General features: G+C 38.2%; 1 long non-coding RNA gene across 1 annotated transcript in view; it reads left to right on the top strand.

Moving 5' to 3' along the window:
- LOC118885526 overlaps positions 1-14,325 on the top strand; it is a 197,894-nt gene extending 183,569 nt beyond the window's left edge. The window contains exon 3 of the long non-coding RNA XR_005017499.1: positions 13,458-14,325. This is a non-coding gene — a long non-coding RNA (uncharacterized LOC118885526). The remainder of the gene's footprint in view (positions 1-13,457) is intronic.
- The last annotated feature ends 326 nt before the right edge of the window (positions 14,326-14,651 follow it).

The following is a 14,651-nucleotide window of genomic DNA, read 5'->3' as shown; positions in this document are numbered from 1 at the left end:
CTCTCTTAGGACTACAGAATTCAAGGCATTTTTCATTTAAATTACTGACCTTTGCCATAAAATGTTTCAGGAAATAATCGGCACTCTAAAAGGAGAGAGGTTTTTCTTTCTTTTTTTATTGCAGCATCTTCTAAGCACTGGCGCAAAAATTATATGCCCCATATAATGTGGTTGTTCTGACAGTGCAGTCAAGTTAGATTAAGTGTAATAAACAAAAACTGTCACTAAAACTCTCAGCTTATACCATCTAATATTGTGTGAATACATTTTATTTCCTAACATTATGAAACAGCCAAGAGTATAATAAATTACTTACCTAAGCCCTTTGAGGATTTCTGCATAATTTACCAAAACAAATTGATTTTAGTGGAAAAGCCGCTAATTTACATGGGTAGGAAGTGTTTTCCTTGGTGTGATGAATTTAATTTCAATTTCCCTGTTTGTATGAATTCACTCCAGTAATTCATCACTGTTAGATTAAACCACAACTATGTTTTACTTGAGTAAGTCCCTAACACTCAATATATATGAATGAAAATAAATTGCCTTTATAGTATGGCTATATAATATATAAAATACATGATTGTTATCTTTTAAATAGAATAATTTTTAAAAAGATAAACAATGACATGTATAATTTTTAAATATGAGCAAAATAGTTTAGTACCCTTATTAAGTTGTATTTCAAGGTTTGTTCTTAAAGAACAAAGAGATACACATTTATAGGGTGCTGGATATGTACCAACTTATGTCTTGGATATTTTACATTTGTCATGTTATTGTCCTTTCTAACATCTTTATGAAGTAGGATTTATTGGCCTCTTCTGGAAATAAAGGACTCTGAAGTCAGGAAAGGAAAAACTCTTAGCCTCTCCTTGTGTTATAATGGGAGCTTCATTGAGTCATGCCATCTGTCTCCAGTTACATGGCCTTTCTTTTCTCACATAATATACTGAAGTATCTGTCACTTAAGGTCCATGGACCACCACTACACACATGCATGCATATTTATGAATACACACATATGTAGATGTACGTGGGTGTATGTACATACACACACATACCTTTTTTTTTAAGAGCAAACTATTACTTAGATTTCACAGAACATTCTTGGGGAATTACCCACCTTGAACACATTCTTATGACATATCACTTAAGACTGTGATGCCTTAAATTTTTACTCTAGTATAATACTAGCTATCTATTGCTAAAAACAAACAAAAAGCTAAAAGTTAGTAGCTTAAAACCACCAACATTTATTACCTCACACAGTGTATGAGGGTCAGAATCTAGGAGTGGCTTAACCGAGTGGTGCTGGTCTAGTCTCTCACAAGGTTGCAGTTAACCTGCTTGCTGGCTTGGCTTGACTGTAGTCACCTCAGGGTTTAACCACGGCTGAACAGTTAACTGCCAAGCTCATCCACATGGTTGTCATGCCACAGTTCCTCGCTGGCTTTTGGCCATCAAACTCTTGTCCCTTGCTAAGTGAGCCTCTCCACCTCTCCAAAGGAAGCCTAAGTGTCCTCACAACATGGCAACTTGCTTCGCCCAGAGTGAGGGTTCTGAGGGAGCTGGCTAGCAAGAGAACATCCTAGACAAAAACTGCAGTCTTTTATAACCTAATCCGAAGTGACAATCACTGCTGCTGTGTGCTATTGGTCACACAGACCAACACGGGTACAATGTGGGAGGAACTATACAGGTGTGAGCGCCAGCAGGCAGACATAGTGGGGCTCGTCTGGGAGGCTGGCTGCCACAGATATGAGGACATAGATTTCCACAGCAAAATAAAAATGTCACAGCTAATATCAAACAGGCCATATGAAGACAGCCTGTCTGTAAAACTGCCAAGGTCTTCAGTGGCTTAGAAATAACGTTGCTCTCTCCACATGTAAGATCTGGACAATTAACTTAATGCCACTGAAAATGTGTGATAATAGGTAATGTTAACGGTGGGACAAGCTGTTTTGACCTGAAAAGATCTAAGTGTTCCAGAGGCTATGTTTGAAACACTTCATAAAATGTGCTCCATCTCTTTGATCCTTTTGATACTCAGAGAACATTTTACGTAATTCTGATGGTAAGAAGATTTAGCTATGGGATCAGTTCCACCAGCATATCAGTGAAAAATGCTTTAGATTTCAGCTAATGTTAAACTTGATTACAGTAGTGTAAACACCCAGAGGGATGGAGGTGGCTATTGGTCTGGGTTCAAATTTTGTTTCTCTCCAATTTTCTTGAGCTTCTCCCCAATGCTTATATTTTCATAATGTCCATCCCATCTGTTCCAGCTGCAGGTGTCATTTCCAGTTTCATGGCTGGCATTAGAGAGGCAGTATAGTGCCAGCTACAACTTTTGATTTTATTAGGAAAGTAAAAGCTTTCCAAAAACAGCAGATTTCCAATTCTACCTTCTTTGCCAAGATTAAAAAAAAATACATGACAAGTAATAATGATAGCTTATACACATATAGCACTTACTATATGCCAGGCACTATTCTATGCGTGTCTTACATAATAACTCATTCAAATATCTACCTCACTGTAACCTGATGAGGCAGATGCTCTGGTTATCTCTATTCCACAGAAGAAGGAGGGAAGTCATCTTTTACCCAAAGTCACACAGCTAGTGAGTGGGTGAGATGGGATTTAAACTCATGCATTTGCTTCCAGAATACCCACTGTTAATCATAATCCTAGAGAAATAATGTCACCCCTCTCTGGCTGTAGAGAGGGTGGGGCTGTGTATAATAAGCTTTTTCCAGCCTTTTAAGTGTAGGTAGCAGGGAAAAAGGGTCAGAGAATGGGAGTTGGGTTTGCCAAACAATATTGTCTGCCACAGTATATTACCAGTCATGTGTCTATTAACCCTGTTTAAGGTTAGATTTTTTCATATATAGGATGGTAGAAAAATGCATCCTTTACTCATTTTAGGTCATACAATATTAGTCATTTGTAGGTCAACTAGGAGCTGCAAACTCTTTTTGCTGATTGTAATAATAGATATAAATTTTTCTAAGGTGCTATTCTGAAGAGAGAGTATAAATGAGAGATGATTATAATTCCTTAATTGCTTGGCAAATTAAAATACATGTACTTATAATTGCATCAGCTTTTACATTTTAAGTTCAATAAGAATTGATTTTTAGGTCTCCTTTCAATTTCTCACTGTATTTGCCTCTTGTCTCTAGTGTCAAGCATGGTGTCCACTTCGAAGTAACTGGACTAGTGAACCTTAAGGGACGTTTTTCCCTCCAGAAGGCTTTTGTCATATGTGCCAGTAGCAGTCCAACTACTTTCTTGCTCATTATAAACATTAAAATGGATCTCCCCCTGGTTTCCAAAACAAGCACAGTGTCGCTCTTGCCCATTAAGGGCACATTTCAAGGCATCTTCAGTATCTTCCAAATATTAATTGAATGGCTTTTGATGATATTATTAATTACTGGAGCAAGAGAGAAATTATGGGAAGCTGTATTAACAACAGAAACCAAGTTATTGGAATCTGCAGATATATATGTGCTCACTGACCTATACTGTTCATATTAATAGTTGTGCCCTGACACTGAACAGAAGGCCTTACTGTCACAGAGTTGACATCATTAGGGCTGAGAAGTGATTAAATACTCAGAGGGAGATTCCCAGAACTCAAAAACAGTGATACATCACAGCCTCACCAGTTATTCTACTCATTCATATGTATGGTGGCATACAGACAAATTCAGAGTGGTCTTCAACTAAATAAAGAACATTTAGTGAGCTCCAATTTTATGCAGAATACTGCACTGCAAGAAGATATAAAACATATTTCCAACTCTATCTGGACCTCTGAGAATTGAGGAGTTGACTAAATCTTTACTGGTCAATGGATTGAGAATGAGATTAAACAAATGCAACCTTCTTTGGGTACCTATTCAGTCAAAAATTTACTGAGTGCCTCCTTTCTCAGGGCTTAGGTGCTCAGGATGCAATATAAGATGCAGCCTCCGTTCCAGGGCAGAGTGCAGAATCTAATAGGGGAGACAAACACAATTAAAACCATCTGAAATGTGTTGTTATGTGAGAGAAATTCTTAAACCAGACTGAATGCTGGCAGGAAAGACATCATAGGTGCCATCATCCACCAGGGAACCCTCAGTTCCAAACATAAAGGTGGTTCTCAGTAAATATTTGCTGAATGGAAACATTAATAAATGAATGAAAACAAGGAGTGAAGAGCATACTACTGGGGCATAGGTTAGGAGCATTTATTTTAATATTTGGGGCAGTCAGAGAAGGCACATAAGAGAAGAGTGATGGCTGCCATGCCTTGATAGACAGGATGAAGTTACCCAGATGGAGAAGTGCAGGGAAAGCAACCAAGGCTGAGAGAAGGCACACACCAGGGCACACAGTTGACAGAACCCCTTCTGGGTTCAAGAAATTAGTTCCATTCCAGAAATTAGTATTTCTATCTCAGCCTGAAAATAATGGACTAGGTATTCCCATTATATATAAGCAGGAAATATAAATAATTCATAAATAATGATGTACATTAACAGAGGGGTTTGTTTTTGTATGAGGTTATAAATAGACAGAGATATTTTCTAATCAGAGAGTAAATAATTTCTACTTTTCTTTCAGTTAACCTTCATCAGATTCACACAGAACACATCATTTCAGGATGAGGGAAAGGCTGAGTAATTATGGATATTATGGTTGGGGATGTTTTAAACTGCCAGCGACTATTTAAAATATTGAAGGTCAGAGCGTATTTCTTTAGTCCTTTGCATATTTAGAAAATCACTTTAATCCTGTTGAATAGATTGCCCAGTGAATATTTGAATATCTCCCCAAAACAATACCTATTATAATCTTTATCAAAAATATGTCTTAGACACTTAGCAATGAAGGTGTCAAACAAAGGAACTTTATTTATTTTTAACATCTTCATTGGAGTACAATCGCTCCACAATGGTGTGTTAGCTTCTGCTCTACAACAAAGCAAATCAGCTACACACATACACATGTCCCCACCTCTCTTCCCTCTTGCGTCTCCCTCCCTCCCACCCTCCCCATCCCACCCCTCCAGGTGGTCACAAAGCACCAAGCTGATCTCCCTGTGCTATGCGGTTGCTTCCCACTAGCTATCTATTTTACGTTTGGTAGTGTATATATGTCCATGCCACTCTCTAACTTTGTCCCAGTTTACCCTTCCCCCTCCCCATATCCTCAAGTCCATTCTCTAGTAGGTCTGTGTCTTTACTCCCGTCTTGCCACTAGGTTCATGACTTTTTTTTTTTTTAAACATCTTTATTGGAGTCTAATTGCTTTACAATGGTGTGTTAGTTTCTGCTTTATAACAAAGTGAATCAGTTATACATATACATATGTTCCCATATCTCTTCCCTCTTGCATCTCCCTCCCTCCCACCCTCCCTATCCCACCCCTCTAGGTGGTCACAAAGCACAGAGCTGATCTCCCTGTGCTATGCGGCTGCTTCCCACTAGCTATCTATTTTACATTTGGTAGTGTATATATGTCCATGACACTCTCTCACCCTGTCACATCTCACCCCTCCCCCTCCCCATATCCTCAAGTCCATTCTCTAGTAGGTCTGTGTCTTTATTCCCGTCTTGCCACTAGGTTCTTCATGACCTTTTTTTTTTTTTTTCCTTAGATTCCATATATATGTGTTAGCATACTGTATTTGTTTTTCTCTTTCTGACTTACATCACTCTGTATGACAGACTCTAACTCCATCCACCTCATTACAAATACCTCCATTTCATTTCTTTTTATGGCTGAGTAATATTCCATTGTATATATGTGCCACACCTTCTTTATCCATTCATCTGTCGATGGACACTTAAGTTGCTTCCATGTCCTGGCTATTGTAAATAGAGCTGCAATGAACATTTTGGTACATGACTCTTTTTGAATTATGGTTTTCTCAGGGTATATGCCCAGTAGTGGGATTGCTGGGTCGTATGGTAGTTCTATTTTTAGTTTTTTAAGGAACCGCCATACTGTTCTCCATAGTGGCTGTATCAATTTACATTCCCACCTTTAAATTGCCAACAATGCCTATTAGGTTTCCATGGGACTGGGGGCAATGGACCATAAAACGATAAATAACAATAGGTTCAGATTCGTAAGGAAATCACAGTTTTACAGTGGGTGTGAAGGGGTTGAGGATAGCATCGCAAAGCCAATTAATGGCAACATATTATAATAACTTACATCACAGATAAGTGTAAAGGGCTAAAGCAGTCATAAAGACTAAGGCACAAATGATCTCTGAGAGAATCAGGGAAGCCTTCAGAGAAGACGGGGTATTTAAATTATATGGAAGAGTACGATGTCCAGAAGAAGAGAAATGAAAAGACATTATCAATTAAAGACTACTGCACATGCATAGGATGAAAGCAGAGAAATGCAAATATTCAAGAGGAGTTAGTAATATGGTTTGGGTGGACTGTAGGGTGTTTGAAAAGAAGCAGTAGAAGACAGGCACTGGAATTTGCAACATGTATCCGCCTGTGATGGTTTAGGTATAGCAATCCTTAGAAGTAGAAGTTTAATAAGGTTTATTTTAGTTCTCAGAGCCTTTCAGTATCTCACAGGTCTTCTCGTTCTTAAAGTCTAGAAAGACATGATGCATTCATTTCTGCAAGTTTAAATCAATCATGTTTGGACTGATACTCAAGGAAAGATGGTAAGGCAGCTTGATCTAGTCCTCATAGTTACCTTCTATAGAAGCCAGATCACAAACATGGAATATGTTGGCCATTGGAATCAGTCATATTAATTTTCTCCAAGAAGAGTACTACATGATAATACTGAAAAAAATTGCAAACTTGCTAGTATTTTTGATACAGATATCTAAGCATGAAAATGTTAGGAATAACTTTCTAGGTAAAAAGAACCACCTATAATAACTTAATCTGCACAAGACTTCTGCACAGACATATAATAAGATGGGTACTGGCAGAGTGCTGTGTTTATTTAGCTGTGGCCTTATAAGGAAACAATCATTTGCATATTTCTCTCAATTAAGTATTATACTGACATACTTAATTAAAACTATAAAGGGCACTGACAATATTTCATTCTTTTAATGAAAGAGGAGACATATTATACAGTTCAGACTGTCTCCCTATTTAATTTTCCTGACTTTTTACTGCTCAAACTGTGCTACTTCTATGAATGTTGTCAATTAGGATGAAAAGAAGGAAAATTAAAGTCGCTCTTGAAAATGCACTTGTGTTTGTTTCTGGAATCTGTGTACATTCAGAAAGTTGTGATTTGCATATTTCATGTATAATTAAGCCCAGGAAAAGCGAACACTAGAGAGGCTAAGGCAGTTTCACACTTTACCAGCATCTTCTTTGTCATTATTGGGAATTCATGTCTGAAGACGTGGTCCCTTCTTCAAAAACCTTACGTATCTTTTCTCTGAGAAAAATACTGTAAGGAATTTTTTTAAATTTCTACTTTTTGAATTTAATTACATTTATGGCTATATATTATGTGACAGTGCTGAGGTAACGTGTGTTGAGATAAAGTGTAACAAAATGTACACTGGACTTGGATTCTAGAACCTTGAGTTTGAATCACAGTGCTTCCATTATATTTATGAAAGGTTTCTACAAGTCAGCTATGTCATCAATAAAATGGAAATAATGGCACACAGTCCATTGACTGTAATAACAAATGGAGAATGTCAACCACATAAGGTACATGCAAGCACTTTGTAAACTGATACACATCAAACAAATATAATAATATTTTTCTGAGATTGCAATCTCATCAAATCAAGAAGAAGACAAAATAAAGACTGCTGCCCAAAAGAGGCTTACAAGTCTAGTGAGAAAGACAAGTAGGTAAGCCAACATAATTCAAGTAGAATGAAATGTATAATATATTAGAGAAATAAAGCAAGTACATAAATATGGCCAACCTGCCTACAGCTCATTTTGCTTCTGTGAATGGATCTCTTTGGAATAAGACCATCGGAGACAGACAAAGACAAGAGGAAGAAAAATTTCATTCCCAAGGAAGAAATCAGGAATGTTTTCATTTGAACCCAGGATTAAAGAAAGAAAAAAAAAAAGGGATTTTAATATTTTCAGAAAAGTAAATTTGTAGCTCCATCATCCAACTATATTAGCAGCAAGGTTTTACATGGCTGCTTCTGGTTTTGTGTCAGCTCCTTTTTGAACCGCTGTGAATAGTTAACTATAAGACATTTTCAGTGAGCTCCACTAAGAAAGAAAAAGGGATATTCTTAGACTGACTGACTGACTCTGTCTCTGTCTCTCTTTTTCCCTCACCCCCAACCTTTGTCTCTTTCTTATCTCACTGACGTGCACACACGTACATATACCAATTATTTTTAAGGCATAAATTCTCTATTCTAGAAGTGCAAGATGGGACAAATATTGGCTCACTGGTGAGTTTAAAGTTCTTAAGGCAACAGATTGAGTGCCACATTTTTCAGCTAATCAATACCTGCAGGGGATTTATTTTAATTGCGTAGCACGCATTCCATTTTCTCCTTACTTGGCATATCTGGGTGCAGTTGACAGGCTTTCTTAAACTGAATTGAACTTTGGACTGTTGACCAATGCGGTTCCTTCCAAATAAGATTATATGATGCTACTATCATGTTTGGCCCATCATGGATGTGTGTAATAACAGCACGGCATGTTGTCATATCCTTCAAATGATCAGTCCTGATTGGGACTAGGGATGGTCTCTAAGGCACTACACAAGAAAAAGTTACCCTAGTCTATAATCTGAGAGCTAAAGTTGACAACAGATATCCCATGCAAAAAGGCAAGGAACAACACACACAAACAAATCCAAACATGAGTGATAACCTAACACATGGAATCAAGAACATGAGCAGTTGCTGAAACTCATAAGAACTGAAGTCAACACTTGAGACAAAACTAATAGACAAAATTATGACGACAATGCTGAATTATCTGTAGCTTTCACCTGCATGAAGAATTGCAGTTTGAGGTTAGCGAGACCATGTCTGTGTTTTGCAGTACTCTGTCTGCTCTGGGGAACAGACAAACCATAATTGAACCAGCTGGAGTTTTCAAGCAACCTTAAAATGGTTTTCACCAACACTGAGGCCAAGTTGTTCCAGATGTGGGAAGGGGGACAACCTCTCCAAAGCTCCTAGAATTTGTTCTTCTTACCTAGAATAATTTTGCCTGTATTCCAGGTGAAGGTACTACAAATTCAAGGGAAAGGGTCTAACAGATGATATTAGTGGTTGGAGTGTGAAATGGATTGGGCTCCTTGGATCTTTAGGGTACGGTCATCAACAGCAGCAGCACAATAGTCATTGAGCAGTTACTATGAGACAGGTATTGTGCAAAGTGCTTTAAAGAAATAGTTCAGGTAATACTCCCAGAAAACCCATGAAGGAGCGTCTACCACTAGTCTCATCTCATACATGAGAAAACTCAGGCTTTGACACATCTTCCTACAGTCAAACAACTAAGATTTTATTGAAAGAGTCAGAATCCAGGGCAGTCTATGTTCTACAATGCTATACAGTTAGCTATTTGGTTATTTGATAATTTTGAGGGCTTTGATATGAAAATGTAGAAGGAATTCTGATATGACACAGGCTTTTTGAGCTACCTCAGATTCCATAACCCAACCCCCAAGTTCATAAGTTCCCACGTGCTTCCTTTGCCTTTGCTGGCACCTCAGGTTCCCATATCATGTGCCAATGTGTTCTGGAGCTCTATGGTGCTACACAGGGGTTCTGCAGGACAGTTTACAATTTTAAGCAATACATTTTACAATTTTAAGAAATACTTGGCATTTGTTAGACATCTCCCAAACTATAAATCCTAGGTAGTTCACGATTTGAACATTAGATTATTCTATATTTTTTTTTCCACACAGCCCTGCAGGATGAGGGAAGCTAGCAGGGGGCAATGCCAAGGGAATGGGCCCTGGAGGAGAGGATGGAAACTTTTGCCAGTGGAGGAGAATTTACGTGATATATTGAAAAATTGTGTAGCACACATCATATTAGTAATTAATTGTGATTAGTTAAGGATGAAATTGTAATGTTATATTCTTTTTTTAACATTTTTATTGGAGTATAGTTGCTTTACAATGTTGTGTTCATTTCTACTGTACAGCAAAGTGAATCAGCTATACGTATACATATATCCCCTCTTTTTTGGATTTCCTTCCCATTTAGGTCACCACAGAGCATTGAGCAGAGTTCCCCGTGCTATACAGTAGGTTCTCATTAGTTATCTATTTTATACATAGTATCAATAGTGGATATATGTCAATCCCAATCTCCCAATTCATCCCACCCCTCCCTTTCCCCTTGGTATCCGTATGTTTGTTCTCTACATCTGTGTCTCTGTCTCTGCTTTGTAAGTAAGATCGTCTTTCTTTCAATTTATATGTACTTTTAAAAATGAACACTAAGCTATTAGGACATAAGTACTTACTGTTTGACCTAACTGTGCAATAATATGAATTGTTAGATATTTCTTCTGGCATACAGGCACCATGAAAAGATTTCTGAGACAAGGGCACTGAAACTGAGAAAGGCTGGCAACCTGTGAATGACCCTCATTCTGGGTTTCCCAAAGCTGAATCTTTGGGCCCCATGTGTCAAGTTCTATCCAGGCAGAACTGCCTTCATTACTTTTAGACTTGAATATAAATCACAGTCATGAGTGGCCACCAAAGGTCATATGATACAACTCAGTGCAGTGGACTCCATTCCCTGTTGGGTAAACCTTGGCCAGTGGTAAGTGGCAGGTTGCAATAGGGCTATACAGATAAATTCCTGCTACTTTTCTCTCTTCATGGACTCCACAAGGTGTGTTTTTTTTTTTTCTTGTAGCCCTTCAAAAGTTATGCAAGCTAGATGAGCACACCCAGTAAGTGAACTGCTGTGTATCCTTGAAACTCACTGTGAGAAGGTAGCCCAAATACAAAGGTATCACACTGCACAGCTTCACATCTTTTCTTGATTCAGTTTTCTTTCTCATCACCCTTACTGCCCTGGTTTTGAACCTTACCAATATGGTGTCAGCAGTGTGATATTTCCCCAGTCTTGCTGTCTAGATGACCCAGGCTAATATAGTACCATTGTTCACTTCAACCAACAAAAGAACCGTGTGACTTAATTGACAGCCATTAGACTGTAGTTTCTCAAGATACTAGGATCAGAAAAAATGTTTGGATGTTTCCCCCAAATTTTCTTTGGGAAGATTCCCAAATGCAATATTTTATCAGTCCTTGGAATCTTTCCTAAAACATCCACACTCTCATAGACATATCAACAAATTTAAATAACATCAAGCTGACTACATTCTAAGATATCTCCGTTTTAGTTTTTTGAAAATCTTAACAATACAGTCACTATATGGCTATTTGTCTTAAGATTAGTGCATTAAGAATAATCAAATGGATCAAGTTTCAAGTTACTTTATTCTTCTGACTTTAAAGAACATTTTTGTTTTGCCAGTAATAGAAATGTCTGAATCCAAAAGGAAAGCATGTAGCATTTGTTCAGCTATCTTTTCACACTGGTAACCAATGTAGGCATTAAAGTATGTTATTACATTGATACTCAAGACTGCCTTATGAAGTAGGTACTATTTTTTGAAGGGCAGCACTGAGGTCAGAGCTTGTAAGTTGTACAGTGCTTCAAAATAAACAGTTTGGTTTCACACCCTGGTTTATCTGAATATTTCAAGACAGGGTTATAAAATGAGCACTTTTGGAGTTATTGAAAGATTGCAAACTTTGAATTATTAATAATCTGCTTACACAACTCTAATAGTGAGCCCCAAATGATAAATTAGCTCATTCATTATATTGGAATTCAGTCTGCCACACAGGGCAAAAAAGATACAGATGCACTCTCCTTATTCATTGCTCCTACTGAGTTTCTCCACACTGAACATTCCTACCGACTTCTGAGGCAGTGAACACAGAGAGCATTAAAAGGCCACAATATCATCTTGCTTTACTCCCTGTTGTGCTCATCTGAACTCCCTTGAAGCTCCTGTGAACTCAATATGAGCTCAAAGTTGAGTTCAACTTCTCCAAGGGAAAGACTGTGCTGAGAATCTGGATCCCAGTCAACGGTTCTTTCTGTACGTCTTCCCAGTGGAGTTCATCTACTTAAAAGTTTGAAGTCAATATTTTTGAGCTTGAACTCTTCAATCGTCAGTCAATATGTTTCTTTTTTTCTTCAATAAAAACACCCTTCTAAACTGAAGTGCTATTGCAACAGCATTTATCCTCAATTCTTTTGGAATCCAGTTTGGTTAATGATCCTGACTTAAAAATCATCACTGCTAACAACCACTGATGTTTTACTCTTCACATTTCAGCTTTCATGAGAGTTTAAACATTTTGATCACCCAGCTGGCAATAAAAGTTCTCATTACAGATAGTGACCGGATTCTCAGACTTTTGTATGTTGATCTACTCTGGTCTCTGTCACCAAAGTCATTAACACAGTGTTTAAAGTTCATTCTCTTTTGATTGTCAAATTTGGTAAAAATGGAATTTTTGTAGATAATATTCAGTAAATTGACACTTTTTTTAATTGAAGCATAGTTGGTTTACAATATTGTGTTAGTTTCAGGTATACAGAAAAGTGATTCAGTTATCTATTGATCGATTGATCTATCGATCTATCCTTTTTCAGATTCTTTTCCATTATAGGGTATTACAAGATATTGAATATAGTTCCCTGTGCTATACAATAGGTTCTTGTTATTTATCTATTTTATATATAGTAGTGTGTATCTGTTAATCCCAAACTCCTAATTTATCTCTCCCCCACCCCCTTTGGTAAGGATAAGTTTGTTTTTTATGTCTGTGGGTCTATTTCTGTTTTGTAAATAAGTTCATTTGTACCATTTTTTTAGATTCCACATGTAAGTGATATCATATGATATTTGCCTTTGTCTGACTTACTTCACTTAGAATGATTATCTCTAGGTCCATCTCTGCCAAGTGAGGACACAGTTAAGAAGACAGCTGTCTGCAAATGGCATTATTTCAGTATTTATCATGGCTGAGTGATACTCCATTATATATATTATATATACACATACATATACATACACACACACACCACATCTTCTTTGTTCATTCATTCATCTCTGACATATTCTTTTTGGCCATCAGGTAAATCCCATTGACCATCTTCAATAATGGGTGTATGCTCTCACCATTCCTCTCTCATATCCTCTAACTATGAACATTTCTTTCTTCTGCTTTTGGATTCAGGATGTGATGACGTTAAAGCAAAACAGATTAATTTATTCCATGATCAGCACATTGATATATGGTAGCTATGTAAGTGTCTTGCATGAAATAGCTGTTCTACATACATACAGGTATCATAATTATCATGCCAAGTATTGTTCCTTTTATTTGCTTATTTTTTCCCCCAGAGGCAGACATGGTGCAGGGCCCAACCAGCAAGAGGATGAAGTATCTTTACAGCACAACTGGCTAAGAGGAAAAAAGTCTACATTTAAAACAAAATGAAACAAAATAACAATCTCCTCACCCCACCTCTACCTTGCAGAATTGTCCTGACAAAAATGACCCACAGAATTTAAAAGAAAAGTGATGTTATTGAAATTACCACCATATGAGTTGCACTCTTTGGGACATATGTTTGCTCAGATGTAGTCAACTTCATTGTTCAGCCACTGTGGAAACAAGGTATGTTGGACTGAATGTTTGTTTGTGTTCCCCTGAAGTTCATATGTTGAAGCCCTAACCCCCAATGTGATGCTATATGGAGGTGGGGACTTTAGGAGGTAATTATATTTAGATGAGATTGTGAAGGTGGGGCTCCATGATGGGACTAGTGTCCTTATAGGAAGACAAAGAGACCAGAGTTCTCTCTCTGCCAAATGAGGACACAGTAAGAAGATAGCTGTCTGCAAGCCACGAAGAGGTCCTTCATCAGAATCCGACCAGTCTGGCACCAGGGTCTCACATGTGCAGGCTCCAGACCTGAGAGAAATAGATTTCTTGCTGTTTAAGCCACCTAGTTGATGACACTTTGTTATGGCAGCCCGAGCTGACTAAAACATAAGGTACTGAGGGTAAGAAAGCACAGTGTGGGCTCATGGAAACCTAACATGTTGAGCATTGTGCTACAATTCCAAGGACTCATGGAACGTCCAGCGACCTCAGGAGCAGATGCATGTTTCTCAACCAGACACATTAAGAATATGGGTTCTAGGGACTTCCCTGTTGGCACAGTGGTTATGCCTGCCAATGCAGGGGACATGAGTTCGAGCCCTGGTCCAGGAAGATCCCACATGCCGTGGAGCAACTAAGCCCGTGTGCCACAACTACTGAGCCTGTGCTCTAGAGCCCGCGAGCCACAACTACTGAGCCTACGCGCCACAATTACTGAAGCCCACACGCCTAGAGCCCGTGCTCCCGGGCTCCACAACGAGAAGCCACCACGATGAGAAGCCCGCACACCACAACAAAGAGTAGCGCTTGCTTGCCGCAACTAGAGAAAGCCCGCACACAGCAACGAAGACCCAATGCAGCCAAAAATAAATTTATTTAAAAAAAAAAAAAGAATATGGGTTCTAGATTGGACCGCCAGAGTTCAATCC

The sequence above is a fragment of the Balaenoptera musculus genome, chromosome 19, assembly GCF_009873245.2.
Source record: "Balaenoptera musculus isolate JJ_BM4_2016_0621 chromosome 19, mBalMus1.pri.v3, whole genome shotgun sequence".
NCBI lineage: Eukaryota > Metazoa > Chordata > Mammalia > Artiodactyla > Balaenopteridae > Balaenoptera > Balaenoptera musculus.
Note: the sequence above shows the minus strand (reverse complement) of the source record. Positions and strands in the feature narration are given on the sequence as shown.